The following is a 15,178-nucleotide window of genomic DNA, read 5'->3' as shown; positions in this document are numbered from 1 at the left end:
GTGATATCAATTACAGCTAGGCGACCCTGACTCTCCAAGGTAAGATTTTTCCTTAACAGGTACCTATTTTGAGTTTCACTATAGTATCATTATTATTTACCGTAAGTACCTAAGTATGTGAATAACGTATGTTGAATACACTGGCAAGGCAACATTAGTCTAGACGCCATATTTACCTGACCTCCCGCTGCCGCTATTAGTTCCAGTAGAAAGTTCCCCAAATATGGACTGGGCACACAATACAGGTTGAAATTGTAACCACCGTTCATACTCTACGTATATAAAATTGGGATAGAACGGTATAAGCCGTATCGACTGTATATCATAGATTCGGACACGTACTCTCGGAGTATCCTGCTGTCGAATGTTCGTTGATTCGACTTTCGCTGGATCGAATGTTCGCTGGGTCGAAAAGCGTAGAAATAATAAATTGTAGAATCGAGTTTGAGGTTTCGATTGTCATCCCATAGAAGATCTCGGGTACGAATGTTTGTTGATTCGACTGCCGCTGGATCGAATGTTCGCTGTGTCGAAAAGCGTAGAAAAAAAATTTTTTTCAGGGTATCTCCCGAACATGTCAAGAGGGGGTAATTTTTTTTCGGTAAGGTGAAAACCTTTTTTTTTAAATAGGTCCATTTATTTTGGAGTTCATTCATTACAAAAAGAAAAATCCTAAAATACAAATATTTTCTCTTTAATATTAGTATAAATATAGCTTTGTTTTTCAATCTGAACATGACACTAAAAATCATTAGAAGTAAAAAAGCATGATAAAATAAAACTTGATTATCCAACCTTTTTAAATTTACTATGCCATACTAGAAGGAACTACTCAAAAACTAAATCACTCAATTGCACTAATACAATATAAATAAACGCATTTAACTGATTTGCAAGACCGAAGTGATCCCATAAGTGGTCCGTTTGTCAAAACAAAGTTTTGCACGGAACACTAAAAAGAATGGCAATATTGTACAATGTTTTCACCTAATTCTCATATAAGTTAAATATGCCAGTGCACTCAAAAATTCTAACGTGCCTAGATCAGTTTTCTGCCTTAACAATTCATTTAATCGATCCGCTGGTTTTGTTCTCCTTCTCACGGTGTAATCTAGCGTAGAGATTTTTAATATTGTCATCTCTGTATTTTATGTTCCTTTTGAATCTTTTCGAAAGTCTTGAATATATTCCATTTTTTTTCTCCCTAATAGGGAGTTCCAGCGAGCGTGCCAGCTTTCGATTGCGTTTTGAGTGCGTGGAATACATATTGAATCCAAACAGTCGCTAACTGACCATAATGCAGGAGGATATTGAGGAGAGACGTTTTCTCCATGCACGTAATATTTGAAAAACCAATCGGCCAGTTGATGGGCTTCAGGTGGCAGAGTTTCTGATCGTAGTAAATCAAACGCGACAGGAATTTCTTCCGGTTCGAGGTATGCTAACGCGGACAATTATCGAATTTTGTGGGCAAATTCGCTGTCTTCCCCATGTAACGCAATATACTTTGCGTCAAATTAAAGAAACAGCCTTTCGAACGACAGTTAGGAAAGCTTATCTTCGAAGCTTTCAAGGCAGCATCCTCAAAATCAGTTAATATAATTTCCGGGGCTAACATTATTTCATTTTTATACCTCGCATGAGACTTAAGAAGCTCAAGAAAAACAACATAGATGTTCGTAGTCTTTCTGCTCAGTAAGTGGGACAAACTTTTGATCGCCGTTACTGCCCAAAATGCCTTGAATAGAATAAATCTGCGTGAATGGCGCTGGACAGCACTTGAAAGTTCCATCCATCAACCACATACGAGATCTATTCAATATATTTATATTTTCTTGTATGATTACACTGTTTCTGCCTTGCTTATAATGACCGATCAGGAAATCTTTACCATTAAATTTGGTGTACTTCTCGGGAATCTCCACATCAATCAACCGTTTGGGAATTTTGTGGAGCCCATTGTTCCGTGTTCGATGTATAATCGAACGCATAGCATTGTCAGAGGGCATGTTGGGTGCATTTGTGGTGGTTACTTCTTGCTTGCATCTGTATTATTTGCCCCGGTGATTCTAAACTGTCATTAGCTTTTCTTTTGAGCATTGTTCGTAAATTCATATTTTCTATACTTACATTTTCGGGGCCATGGAGATGTTCACCAGAAAAGCTATTAAATACATGATCATTGTTCTCTAGAGTCGTTTTCAAGTATACACCGCATCTACCACTTTTCTTCTTTGAACAACTCCAATAAAATGTACTGCCGTTTTTTTTATTCATGTTGTAGATATACCCCTTGACAAATAACACGTCTTTTCCATACTTCGACTTACCTAAATTACATACACGACTTTGATTCATTTTTTAATCATACAATACTCAGATAGCTCATAATATTACTAAGTTTTAATTAAATTATATTAGTTAATATGACAGTCCTATGATGAATGACTGACAGAATATGAACTCATTATTTTAAAGTGCCAGTACTTGAAATAAAGAGTTATCATATTGCATGAAGTATTGTACATACCTAAGACCTAAGATAAAATGCGTTATTCACCAATCACCATTAATAAAACTGATGTTTTATCGAAAATTCACGGGAGCACTGATTGGCTCAATGTTGCCCTACCTACATGAGCATTCCTTAATTAATTAGCAATGAAATTAAGTAAAGACAATTTAAAAACTGCATTTGACATTTGTGCCTGTCCAAATCAAAAGGGACCTTATGGCGGTGTCTAGTTTCCGAGATAATCGAAAATTTGTAAAATGTTTCAAAAAATGTTGTTTTGCTCCAACGAAAAGCTTGTTATTTGTACTATCTTTTCAATTGAGTCACTTTTTGATACGTCAATTTTAAAATGATTAAAAATAAATGTAATGTTTAGAAATGGGATCTTATGGCGGTATGATTTATCTGACAAAAAATAAGCTAGTTTGGGAACAAATCAAATTATTTTATTAAATATTTTGATTTGTTTTTTTTTATTTTTTAAGTAGTCACACTACTATATATAAATTAAAAACTGTAATAGATGTCATATATTAAAGAAAAAGTGACGAAGCCCTCCAGTGGTGAAGGCCGGATTCGAACTGGCGTCTTTAGCTATCGCGGCTAACGCCATGAACCCCTAGGCCACCCCGCCACGGCGGTGCCTGTCTGAATTTCTCAACTATATGCCATCTTAGTAAGACTAGGCGTCTTTGACCAGCTCTAAGGGCAAGCAGTGCGCGCTTGCACCTCCTAAACGAACTCCTTACGGATTTACGTTGTAGCGAGAGAGACTGGTGCTGCCATCTATGAACAAGTTTGGGAACAAATCAAATTATTTTATTAAATATTATGGTTTTTTTTTCGAATCCGGCCTTCACCACTGGAGGGCTTCGTCACTTTTTCTTTAATATATGACATCTATTACAGTTTTTAAAAAATAAGCTGTCAAACACATGTTGGGCCATGCCAGACGAGACGATGAGCTTTACAACAATACATACATACAACTAGATTATGATTTTTCGATTATGCATAATTCGCCCACAAGTATTTCGACCCAGCGAACATTCGATCCAGCAACATTCGACTCAACGAACATTCGATACACAACAAATCGAACCCATACAATTCTAGATTACGATTTTTCGATTATGCATAATTCGGCCACAAGTATTTTGACCCAGCGAACATTCGATCCAGCAACATTCGAATCAACGAACATTCGATACACAACAAATCGAACCCATACAATTCTAGATTACGATTTTTGGATTATGCATAATTCGGCCACAAGTATTTTGAGCCAACGAACATTCAATCCAGCAACATTCGAATAAACGAACATTCGATACACAACAAATCGAACCCATACAATTCTAGATTACGATTTTTCGATTATGCATAATTCGGCCACAAGTATTTCGACCCAGCGAACATTCGATCCAGCAACATTCGAATCAACGAACATTCGACAGCAGGATACTCCGAGAGTACGTGTCCGAAACTATGATATACAGCCCTTTTAACAGTGTACCTATTTTTTATGTGCAACGTGAGATGTTTTTAAAAAATCCGTAGGGGTCGGTGACTGCACATTTCTAATAGGTTTTCCTGTGAAGCTAAGAGCTATTTGGTATAATTTAAAAAAAATATTAGACCCAGTAGTTTTGGTGATAAAGTAATTTTTTGGCTATTTTCTTAAATACCTTCAAAATTATTTATTTTAAAATATTTATTATCGTATTAACAATTATTATTATTCGATTAAAAGTAAAATTAAAAGTAACTAAGAATAACAACTTATAAATAAAAAAAAATAAAAAACAAAACTACTCTTAATTAAAAAACATCTAAATAAGGCCCCCGCGGCATTGTGCCAAAGATGCTGGCAGCATTCCCTCGCTGAATGGCAATACTTATGCGCTGCGAGAGAAAGCCGCCAGCTCTCTGGTCACCGGTTGCGAAAATTACAACAAAATATATATTTGAGATTCTCACCTCATTTGATATGTAATGGATTATAGTATTTAAAACTTTATTGTTTAATTTTGTCATTTACCTTCCAAAAGTGGCCCCCCTGTTTAAAATTCATTTGTTAACGTTACATGTCCGCCTTTGGGTCACAAACTTACGTATGTGTACCAAATTTCAACTTAATTGGTCTAGTAGTTTCGGAGAAAATAGGATGTGACAGACAGACAGACGCACGAGTGATCCTATAAGTGTTCCGTTTTTTCCTTTTGAGGTACGGAACCCTAACAATGATAATTTACATTTTATAAAGCCTCTATACCCTATACGGCCACTTTCCATCAGGCAGGTCGCAGCTACATAGTGTAAAAAATATTACTTAGTAGACATTAAATTCGTTACTTTTAAAGTAAAAATTAAAATTTGGTATTGGAATAATAACATACGTAAGTTACTTATTATTCTTCTTCTATTGTACCTAACTCATTGCAGTAGCAAGTAAATATCGAAAAGTAACCCGACCATGAAAAAATGCCGAATGAAATGGAGGCGATGGCGAAATACCGAAATTTATAAGAGTGAACGAGAAAAAACCGGCCAAGTGCGAGTCGGACTCGCCCACCGAGGGTTCCGTACTTTTTAGTATTTGTTGTTATAGCGGCAACATAAATACATCATCTGTGAAAATTCAACTGTCTAGCTATCACGGTTCGTGAGATACAGCCTGGTGACAGACAGACGGAAAGCGGAGTCTTAGTAATAGGGTCCCGTTATTACCCTTTGGGTAAGGAACCCTAAAAAGGATTATGCTGCCATACATGAAACTGTCAATACATGAATATGTCTTTCTCTTACCCCTGGTCGCTCGGATTCATGTCTATAACTACGTGTATATACTAAGTCTATTATTAGGTCAGAGGGTCTACCGCGAGAACCGAAATTCGCAAATTGCGGGGATCTTTCTCTTTTACTCCAATGAAGGCGTAATTAGAGTGACAGAGAAAGATGCCCGCAATTTGAACTTCGATTTTCGCGGTATAGCCCAGACACGGAATGTTACGGAATGTTTGTAAACTTCAGTCTCATGAATAATAGGAAAAAGAGAATTAAATATAAATTATACTCTAGCCCTATGAAATTTTAGGCATGAGAGCCAAATGACAAGAAGGCATCCTATTCACGAAATCTTGATTTACCGTATCATATCGCGATCGCGTATCAAGATTTTTAGTTTCGAAAGATGCGAAAAGATAGACAATAATTATGTCTTTTTTGCATCAAAACTAACAATCACAAAACATGCTGGTAGGTGCTACGCGACCGAAATATAATACGCTAAAATTATACAAACGTGTCGCCATTTTATAAGAAACTAGCTTTTGCCCGCGACTTCGTCTGCGTGGAATTAGTAATTTGGGTATCTTAATTCTTAAACCATCTGCTTTTTAATCCATCCTTTTTTCACCCCCAAATTGGTCCACACTATACATTTCCACCCCATTTTTTACACCCTTAAGGGATGATTTCGGGGATAAAAGTTATTTTATATCATTTCCCACAGCTCAAACCATCCCCATACCAAGTTTCATCTAAATCGGTTGAGCGGTTATTGATTCCCGATACAAATTTCCACCCCCCTTTTTACCCCCGTGAGGGGTGACTTCTGGGATAAAATGTATCCTATGTCCTTCCCCGGGACTCAAACTATCTGTATACCAAATTTCAACTAAATCGGTTTAGCGGTTTAAGCGTGAAGAGGTAACACACAGACAGACAGACAGACAGACAGACTTTCGCATTTATAATATTAGTATGGATAATTATGTATAAGATTTCATATTCTGTAGGTATAGTCAGCATCAAATAGATAGTGACAGCCAGTGATTCATCTGAAGACGTCACATTTCCTGATTTCATTAAGCGTTCAGTCTTAGGCTGCCTGTCCACAGGAGCGGAGCGAGGTGGCGGAGCGATGAGCGAGGAAAAATCTCCGCTCTGAAATTTTAATGAAATTCTATTGCTGGATTTTTTCCCGCTTACCGCTCCGCTCCAGTGGACAGGCAACCTAACTTTTAGAACCATACTCTAGCGGCGTGTTGACGCCGCAACGGGTCTCTAGTATTCTTTATTATTTGTAAGTAGACATGCTTGTAGGGTGCCGACACCTAGGTCTGCCTATGTCGAACCTACTCAACTTTTCTCATGTATATTCCATATTCGTAGAATAATTTAAGAATAAAAAAATGACATACTGATACCTGACTCCGCAGTCAAACTAAATGTAGTTTTGTGGAGCTTAATTATTCCATCTAACTGTTACTTTTTATTAACCGACTTCAATTTCATAGAAGGAGGAGGTTCTGTATTCGGTTGTGGCTATTTTTTTTTTGTTTTTTTTTATTTTTTTTATGTATGCACCGATTATTCCGAGACCCGTGGTCCGATTTGAGTAATTCTTTTTTTGTTCGAAAGGAGCTACTTCCAAGTTGGTCCCATATTAATCTGGTTCTGATCTGATGATGGGATCCCTGAGGAATTGAGGGAACTCCTCAATTTTTAAAGGCACATGTATGGTGATTTGGGTGTTTTCATAAGCAACTTGAGCATTTTCTCTCGAAAACGACCAATTTGATGAAGTGGACCTGATGATGATGATTGTTTTGAAGAAAGTGATGATGATTTTTTTAATGTAGGATGTTCAGCGATTACTCCGAGACCCGTGTTCCGACTTGAACAATTCTTTTTTTATTTGAAAGGAACTACCACCAAGGTGGTTCCACATTAATCTGGTGCTGTTCTGATGATGGGATCCATGAGGAATTGAGGGAACTCCTCAATTTTTAAAGGCACATGTATGGTGATTTGGTCGTTTTCTTAAGCAACTTGATCATTTTTTCTAGAAAACCACCAATTTGATGAAGTGGAGCTGATGATGATGATTGTTTTGATGATAATGATTTCAGCGATTACTCCGGCACCCATTATCCGATTTGAGTTATTCTTTTTCTGTTTGAAAGAAGTTACCTCTCCAAGGTGTTTTCGTAATATTTTTGGTTTTGATCTGATGATGGAATCCGTGAGGAATTGAGGGAACTCCTCAATTTTTAAAGGCACGTGTATGGTAATTTCGGTGTTTTCTAAAGTAGGGTAGGTTGGTATAACGCTGCGCGGTCGATAAGAATGCGCATACGTCTTAACTCAGATGCAAAGCGAAGTTCGCAGCTAACTTCAGTGTTGTTTTGAAGTGTAATGGCGCCTGTTGTTGCTCCCGGAATTTATTTAGTTTGTTGTGAAAATACGACACACCAGGTGAGTTTTAAGTTTTTACCACGTTTTGATCTTATTTTTCTTCAATTTGGATATATTGTCATTAAGTAGGTTTACGTAAATTAAAAGTTGAGACCTTGAGTTTGCTTCGCGGAAACATCGACGAGTTTGATGGAGCGACGTTAGTTCGGGTGATTCGACATAGATGGCGTTACGTGGATGTTTTAGTGAAAGTGGACGACGGGTTTAAAACTGCGCAGTGTACCACCGTATAAAGCTGCGCGCGCACTTGTACACGGCCGGTGTAAAGCTGCGCGCGCAGTTTTACCCATCATTTTAAAGCTTTTGTGTTTTATTTGAATATGTCGTGAAAATTTTGAATAATAACGGGATATTTACCATGTGTATAACTGTTGAAGACCATGTTAGCTTAAAATCGTATATTTGTCGTGAAATATCAATATTTACGACTATTTCTTTTTACAGTATGACATCACGGAGAAAAAGAACAACAGAACGTGCTATTTGCCCCCCAGATATTATAGAAGCAGCACGTAAGCGTATTACAGATGGTGAAAGCAAAAGATCTGTGGCAAAAGATCTTGGTATGGCGGAGTCGACTTTACGTCTGAGATTAGGCAGGTCACATTCAGTAACCAGTCTTGGAAGGTACAAGTGTACATTCACCAGACAAGTGGAAGACGAGTTTGTTGATTATTTAAAGACGATAGATAATATGTTTTTTGGAATGACTCGCAAAGATCTAAGACGATTGGCATTCGACTACGCGGAGAAAAATAATATTTTGCATCGTTTTAACCCTGAGACCAAAATGGCTGGGACAGAATGGTTTCGTGGCTTCATGCGTAGACATCCAGAAATGTCATTAAGGAAACCGACTTCTACCAGTGTTGCTCGTGCCATGGGATTTAACATGCCTCAATGTGAAAGATTTTTTATAAATCTGTCTGCCTTGATGGATAGATATAATTTCTCTCCTAATGACATATATAATATGGATGAAACGGGCATATCTTCAGTGCCAAATAATCCTCCAAAAGTTATTACCACCAAAGGTAAAAAGGCTGTAAACAAAATTTCAAGTGGTGAAAGAGGTACTAATGTAACAGTAGTATCTGCAATGAGCGCCAGCGGGCATTTTGTTCCTCCAGCATTCATATTTGGACGAAAAAGGATGAAAGCCGAATTGCTCGACGATTCACCTCCTGGATCAATAGCAATGGTATCGGACACAAGTTATATTAACGCAGATTTATTTCTAGAGTGGCTATCACACTTCAAAGACCATTCAAAACCAACGAAGGAAAAACCTGTGCTGCTAATTCTTGATAACCACACTTCACACGCATCGATTTCAGCGATCGATTATTACCGGGAACATAATATTATAGCATTAACTCTGCCACCCCATAGTAGCCACAAGCTACAACCCCTAGATAGGGGGTTTCACGTTGCTTTAAAGCGATACTACGCTAATGAATGTGACAAGTGGCTAAGAAACAATCCTGGGAGAACTATAACTGTATTTCAAATGTGTAAAATCTTCACACCAGCTTATTTTAAAGCTGCGACCCCCGCATGCGCCGCTGAATGCTTTAAAACAACAGGGATATCGCCATATAATCCAGAGATCTTCACAGAAGCTGATTTTTTGGCTGCTTCAGTAACTGAAAGAGAAAACGAGGCTGATTTTCCTGGAGACAAAGAGACATGTCAAGCACAATCTGTTGACCCACCTATGCAACCGGAAACTGGCACATCTGCTTCACAAAAAACAACTGAAAATACACCTGTTTCAACATGTTCTCAGCAGGTTGTAAAAATATCTGATTTATCTCCTTTACCAAAGTCACAAGTGAAACGTTCATTTACACGAAAACATAAGCGATCGGAAGTAATTAGTAGCTCACCATACAAAAACGAAGTACAACGACAAATAGACGAAAAATTAAAGCCCGCAGTAAAGAAAATTAAGCTCGAACCAACTGTCAATACGTCTGGTAAAAGTATTGTTAAGCATAAGCCAAAAACAACCAAGAAAACTTTAAAGAAAGCAACACCAAAGTGTAAGAAAGTCAAAAAAACTTGGACGTGCCCGGGATGTGGTGAAATATATAAAGAGCCAATTATTGAAGACTGGATCAGGTGTATTGCTTGCGATGAGTAGTGGCATGAAAAATGCACAGCACATACAGGCGCAGATGCATTTACTTGTGACTTATGCCAATGATCGTAGCCTTTTTAGGTATCGCGCATTTTTACACCACCCGCGCATTCTTACATGTCTTGCTGCGCAGTTTTACACCACGGGTGGTGTAAGAACGCGCGTTTCCCATTTTTTAGTTTTGCTTTAATTACTCAAGATTGATTGATCTCATTAACACAGGGTGTTTAAAATTATATTACCTAATCATTTAAGAATTAAAATAATAAAAGTTGATTTCGTTCATACGGTTTCTTTTCATTTTCTAGCATCTCCAACCTTAAGTGCGCAGTCCTAGACCACCCTACCCTAACTCAAGCATTTCCTCACCAATACCACCAATTTGATGTAGTGCAACTGTAGCCTAACCACGAGTTTGGCACTAAATATTCTTCGTAATTTACTTTGTACACTAATACGCCAGTACGAGCGAGATGCATAAACAGTAAGTTACGCACACGATAGCGAATATATCAATGTCAAACTCGTGGTAAGGCTACTGATAACTTCCCTCGTATGTGTATTATGATTTTTGATGTAGGTAGTGTTGGAAACAACCAAAGAGACTGAGAGGTGAAGGTAGAGGGTATTACTGTTTGGGGGGTTTGAGGTCAGGGGTTGAGGGGAGGTGAGTTGATGGGTCGGAGACTGAGGGGTTGGGAGTTAAGGGATTGGGGGTTAGGGTTAGGAGTTAAGGGGTCTGGGGTTAGGGGTCGGGGAATGGCGGTTGAAGGGTTGGTGGTTTAGGGTCGAGGGGTTCAGTGATCAGGGGTTGATGTGCTGTGAGGTTGAGTGATCGGGGGGTTTGAGGGATTGGGTCAGTGGCGGGGCGGAGAATGGATTTACTGACAGGAATGATTTCCCAGACGGACTCGAGGAAAATTCTGATTATTTAATAAAGTTTACGAATTTACAGATAAACATGATTATGTTTTTCATTCATGCGTCACGCTCTTAACAATGTCTTAAAACTAAAAATGGAAAAATAAAAACTTTTATAAAAAAAAGATAAACCGACTTCAAAAAGGATGAAATAAAATATTATCCTTTTTAGGGTTCCGTGTTTAAGTATATGCGTTACCAACTGATATGTTTGAAGTCGGTGCCAAGCCAAGTACTCCAAGTAGTAACAATACCAGTCAAAAATAATCAGCTTTATGTCTATAAATCCCATTACAACTGTACAAATGTTATAAACGTGAAAGCAATTATGTCTGCCTCTTTGCTACCTTTTCATGGCTAAACAACTGAACCGCTTTAGCTGAAATTTTGCATGAAGGTTCCTTGAATTGTTTTATATTTTGAAATGTAGTCCTCTGGATAAGCGACAGAAAATAACTCAGTCCCAATCCCACACTTGCGTGCTATGACTGTTTAAGAATTAGTAAGAAATGCTCTTTAAAAAAATACGACGACAAAACGTATTAGATTTACACTAACGTGCCGACAAGCATGGTACGAACTGCGCCAAGAAGGTTCAACCGTGTGTTCTGTTCTGAGGTGTACAGGAAGTTCGTTTATTGTCGTCGTGTAACGCTGCGTCTTACATAGGCGAACACTCGCGAACACGAAGCGAAGCGACGCGGCACGGCGCGGCCGGCCCAATTCGTTCGCGTTCGCAACGAGATCGCCCACGTAGGACACTTCTATATAGGTATCAAAGGATTAATTAAGGCGCCGTGGCGCGCCGCTTCGCATTCGCGTGTTGTTCGCCTACGTAGTACGCTGCATTAGGTAATCCAACGTACATACTTATATAGCCGCATCTTTATCGAATTGCACCAAAATCCCTATGAATATATGGTTTAAAATTTGGATTGGCACCGACTTCAAACATATCAGTTGGTAACGCATATACTTAAACACGGAACCCTAAAAAGGATAATATTTTATTTCATCCTTTTTGAAGTCGGTTTATCTTTTTTTTATAAAAGTTTTTATTCTTATAAATAAAATAATAAAGATCATGACTATGTAACTATTGTAAGATCTTAGCCCTCTGGTACATTTAGCAATAGACTACAACCATTGTACAACTGTAGATATCTTTAATCTAAAAGCAGCACACATGATTGAAATAACATTGCTTTTGTAATTAAATGATTTATTAGTAATAATAAACATTTAGCTAGAGATCTTAGATCCCGTTTTGTAAGGGGACCTTGCATTTTTGAGACAAAGCAAACCGCTTGGAACAGGTGTTCCTGGGGGTGATCTGAGCTGATTTAGCCCGGTTGCCACGAGGTTCCCCCCAGCAGGTGGGCAGGGGAGGGGGGGACAAAGTGCCTCCGGCGCGCCCCACTAAGCTTTATATCTGCATACATCTAGCAAATATATCAAGTTTGGTGTCTTTTTCGTATAATTCGAGGATGAAGAATTCATTTCTGTGACTATATTTTCACTCACCGATACAAAAAAATCGAAATACAAAATAAAAAAAAAATCTTTACACTTTTTTTTTCAAAAATCCTCTATAGAATTAAAACTATGAGAATTTGCTCTAGAAAAAAAAACAGCGAATAGCCCAGTTATCCTACTATATAGAATAGTAAACTTGTCAAACATTTTTATTTTATAACTCTGTTAAAAAAATGTTTTGTGCCGCGCGGCGTACCCGCGTTGTAAGAGCAAGTTGTTACTCTTCTGGTTGTAGATTACATTAATAAATTACTTCTGGATGTGATATATAGTTGGTCAAGCAAATCATGTCAGCAGAAAAAGGCGCGAAATTCAAATTTTATATGGGACGATATCCCTTCGCGCGTACATTTTATAAATTTGCCAGTAGTTATTATAAATGTGATAAAATTAACATAGTTAGATGTTTCACAAAAATGCGGGTTAAAATTAGATTGTTAAATAATATTGTCTTCGGTTACCGCGATAGTTACTCATGAAATAAAACTATGAAAACGGATTATATCGCGTATATTGAATTTATAATACATCCCGACGTTTCGAACTCTTTACAGCGTTCGTGGTCAACGGGTGACGGGTGACGTCGGGATGTATTATAAATTCAATATACGCGATATAATCCGTTTTCATAGTTTTATTAGATTGTTAAAATTAAATTAGTATGGATGTGATAAAATTAACATAGTTAGATGTTTGACATAAAATGCGGGTTGAAATAAGATATATATTGTTCGCAATTGCCACTACATCCATATAGGTCCGTACATTTTAGTTTTTTTAACGCAGTTGCACCTCCTTGCTCATTTGTTTTGCAGCGGCAACGAATAATCTCCAAACAAGCAGCAGCCGCCGCAGGTCGGCTTGTCCCTATGGGCTCCCAATAACCATTTTGTTTGGACCAGCCCCAGTCAGCAGGACATGGTAGCTGTTGCTGAGAGAATATAATCTGTCCCCAAACCTTCTCCCCAAACTCCTCCTTGGTAAACTGCACGGAGAATATGTTTACGTAGGGCATCTACTGTTGGAGGCAGATTCTCTAACTCAGGGTTTCTTAAACTTTTTGCTGTCACGGACCATTTTCACAATTTAAACAATTCCACGGACCTCGGTTAAAATATATTTTAGAAAAATAATAATAACCCTTATTTATATTTTAAAATTTACTTTTATTATAAGTTTCATTACACTTAGGTCTCGTCAAGTTTATTACAAAATTTCCTAATAAGTATGTTTACAGTAGGTATTTGACTTACTGCGGACCCCTGATAAACATGCTACGAACCCCTAAGGGGTCCGTGGACCCCACTTTAAGAAACCCTGCTCTAACTGGAGATTTCTTATTGTATAAAGTACTCTTCGGCACTCATTTACACTCGTACCTCGTACTTGTACCTGATCTGAAATCAGTAACAAAATGCATAGTGTTAAAATACTGTCTAGGGATCAATTCACACCTCGTAATTCAAATCTGTCCAGACTTAAAAATGTAAGACTTACTTGTGATACAAGACCATAACAAATTTTTCCAATATTGGCAAATTTGGCAACGCCTGCTCAGTAAGGCAATACTTTGTCGTATTTAAATCCCTCTGTTACAGCCTTACAGCAGGATATGCCCTCCAAGCTTGAAATACGCTTTTTTTCACCTTTCCACACAAAAAAGAAACAGTGTCGCAACCTGAAAAGGCGTGGAAGAATGCCAAGACTACTGTACTTTCTGGTCCTGTGAAATAAATTATATATCTATGCGTTACAAATAAAATCATATATTTAAAGAAAGTTTGCAGCACAAGCCTACCTGCGGCGGCTGCTGCTTGTTTAGAGCTTATTCGTTGCCGCTGCAAAACAAAATGCGCAGGGAGGTGCAACTGCGTTAAAAAAAACTAAAATGCACTGACATATTTCTGTGAATGTAGTGGCAATTGCGAACAATATATATCTTATTTCAACCCGCATTTTATGTCAAACATCTAACTATGTTAATTTTATCACATCCATACTAATCCATACTAATATTTTAAATGCGAAAGTGTGTCTTTCTGTTTGTCTGTTACCTCTTCACGCTTAAACCGCTGAACCGATTTACTTGAAATTCAGTGTAGAGATAGTTTGAGTCTCGGGGAAGGACATAGGATAGTTTTTATCTCAGAACTCACCCCTGAAGGGGGTGGAAGTTTATATGGGGAATCAATAAAAAGGAGATTGGATAAAAGTCGCGGGCAAAAGCTAGTATTATATATGCGAAAGTGTGTCTGTCTGTCTGTCTGTTACCTCTTCAGACTTAAACCGCTGGACCGATTTAGTTGAAATTTGATATAGAGATAGTTTTGAGTCTCGGGGAAGGACACAAGGTGGTTTTTATATCAGAAATTATCCTTTAAGGGGGTGAAAAGGGAGGTGGAAGTTTGTATGGGAAATCGATATAAAGCATATTGGATAAAAAAATAAGCTACCCAAATTACTAACTCCACGCAGACGAAGTCGCGGGCAAAAGCTAGTTAATAGTAAAATTTTCCCAAAGTCTTTATTAATATATTTGTATATATATCACGTCCAGAAGTAATTTATTAATGTAATCTACATACCGCTACATACCTAAAAGCTGCATACCGCTCTTACAACGCGGGTACGCCGCGCGACACAAAACATTTTTTTTAACAGAGTTATAAAAGTAAAATGTTTTAGAAATTTACTATTTTATATAGAAGGATAACTGGGCTATTCACAGGTAAATTCTAGAGCAAATCGCCATAGTTTTAATTTTGTAGAGCATTTTCGAAAAAAAAAGTGTAAAGAAAATT

The sequence above is a fragment of the Cydia strobilella genome, chromosome Z (genome assembly GCF_947568885.1).
Source record: "Cydia strobilella chromosome Z, ilCydStro3.1, whole genome shotgun sequence".
NCBI lineage: Eukaryota > Metazoa > Arthropoda > Insecta > Lepidoptera > Tortricidae > Cydia > Cydia strobilella.
Note: the sequence above shows the minus strand (reverse complement) of the source record.